This window comes from Octopus bimaculoides, chromosome 3, assembly GCF_001194135.2.
Source record: "Octopus bimaculoides isolate UCB-OBI-ISO-001 chromosome 3, ASM119413v2, whole genome shotgun sequence".
Classification (NCBI taxonomy): Eukaryota; Metazoa; Mollusca; class Cephalopoda; order Octopoda; family Octopodidae; genus Octopus; species Octopus bimaculoides.
The window spans coordinates 52478706-52481431 of NC_068983.1; positions in this window are offsets into that span (position 1 = coordinate 52478706).

Genomic DNA, 2726 nt, shown 5'->3' on the forward strand with positions numbered 1-2726 from the left:
TATATATATATATATATATATATATATATATGTGCGTATACATATATATACTCGTATGTATGTGTGTGAGCGCGAGTATGTCTACGTACAAACGTTTATATATACATACACATGTATGTATGCGTGCGTGCTTATGTGCGCGTGTTTAAAAAAAACATTTTCGAAATATTTCACAAAGAACCCTTTCATCGTGGTTTGCAATGAAAGATAATTACACTTTATACCGGAATGTCTTTGCGTTACATAAAGAATCGTAGTGAAATGAAATCCTCTCTAAATGTTATTCAATGCTCAAAGTTTATATCATAGATTTTTACCTCAAATCATGTATCATTATTTTTTCCTTACTTATTATAAATTGCTTGGCATCCTTGTTATTATTCAAAATGTGTGGGGATGGTATTGCACTCGCAAAGAAAAGCTTCGATTCACAATCAATGACACCTCACTGAAGTTGATAATCCTTTTATATAATATACAATAGTTCATACGTTCTTTTATATATCACATGATCTATTTATTTCTAGAAATAACGAATGTTCCGTTATTGTTGTTAATTGTGCCTTAGCTTATGTATCAGGTATATCGGAAAATAAACGTGAAAGTGAGTGTGTAAATAGATAGACTGATGTATGTATGTATGCGCAAGTGAGTGTATGTGTGCGCAAGTGAGTGTATGTGTGTGTGTGTCATTTCGTTTAGGCAATATGATACTAATGTCCTGGGGTTAGAACTCAATATACATATGCTTCAGACCAAAGAGTCAATCTAGTACTGATGAACAATCTAGTATAGATGAACAACGGAAGAGACGAGCTCTCTACACGTTCCTTAAATGTTATATTAACGTTCATTGAATTTTCTCTTGGAGTCGGATTGATTAAAATTTCTCACTCATTTTCAAGCATCGGATCAATCGGGGTGTTTTATAAGCATAAAATTGGCCGAAATACCATAAAACGACACACTACAATAGTCACGTGAGATATTTTTTGTTTATTTGGTTCACAGTGCCTTCCAATTTCCACCAGGGTTTCATTTCGTCAGTCGATATGCGTGTATGTGTATATGTTTGTATGCATGTATGTATGTATGTATGTATATATGTCACTGTTCCATTTTATTTCAAGATGTCTTGCCAATAGAGAAAGAGCTAGTTTCTAACATAGATCCAAGTTTCCTTCATTCGAATTTCAACATCAACAACAGGGTATTTTTGTTTGTTTGTTTGTGTGTATGTATGTATATGTGCGGATTTGTCTGTTTTACTTTATATATGTATTCTCATGTATATAGTTGCATATCGAGACATGCTCATATATATTTAAATGCTAAATTTCTGGAAAGTTTTACAGATTCTTATAGTTCCAGTGATGGATTGGATCTGCTGTCTTCCAATTAGCTTTCTCCTTTCTGGATTTAAGAAGCCTAATTTCTCAAGATTAATATTTAGGTAGTGTGTTACATATCCCATGGCTCCAATAATTACAAGTATAAACCTAAACTTGTAATATGGATAGAGCAACTGCAAAAATTTCTCAAAAGTTCAACGTAGGTATTCTCTTTTTCACTGATCTTATGTATGTATGTATGTATCTGTGTATGTATGTATGTGTGTATGTATGTATGTATGTATGTATGTATTTGTGTGCGCATGTGTGTTTGTGTGTTTAAAGAAAACAGGCATCCAGTGAATCGGCATATATTTTGTTTATTAGTAACGTTTAATACTCGTTAAGTTCCCGGTGTCTTCGAGAAACTATTCAATTGTTTTTTTTGTTTTTTGTTTTTTTCGTCTTTGATTTGAGTTTTGGTGGAAGAAAATGACATTAGAAGATTGAGTTTGGAAACTGCGCCTGTGGGAGGAGGAGGAGGAGGAGGAATAATAATAATAATAATAATAATAATAATAATAATAATAATAATAATAATAATAATAATAATAAGAAGAAGAAGAAGAAGAAGAAGAAGAAGAAGAAGAAGAAGAAGAAGAAGAAGAACGGTTTAGACCACCGACATCAGAACCCGATGCTCTCTTGAAGGACTGGAGCTGTCTTAATCTCTGGATTCTGGTTTGCAGGTTGGAATAGATACCCGGCGTCTGCGATGAGAGGAATTGGTGGGATTCTGCTTTACTTTGTATTGTGCCCGTAAAATTGACAGTTTAGCTTCAGTACCTCGTACAATTCGTGTGCGTTATTCGTCTGAGCCTTGGCTTAAACATTACGATGGGAAAATTTTATCTGTTACATACATGGCTCAGTGAATAAGAAATTCTTCCAGCAATCACCTGGTTTTGTGTTTTGATCCTACTTAGCAGCATTATCGGCAAGTCTCTTCTACAATGACTGATAATTTTTGAGTGTGAGTTCATTAGACGGAACATTTCATCAAAGCATCTCATATATACATACATGTTTGAGATGAGGGAGTGGGGGGAGGGCAACCAAGTTGCATGGCCTATTGGTTAAGGTATTCTACTCACAATCACAAGTTTGTGGTTTCGATTCCCAGATCAGCGCTGCTTTGTGTTCTTGAGCAAAACACTTCATTTCACGCTCTTTCAGTCCAAACAGCTGTAAAACAGTAACTCTGCAACGGAGTGGCGTTCAGTTGAGGGGGAATATTGGTGGTGGTGTCATGATCCGAAAACTAAAACAATGCGAGGAAGTAATATTGTGACCAGCGGTGTATATATGTACGTTTGTGTATTTCTTCGTCTATAT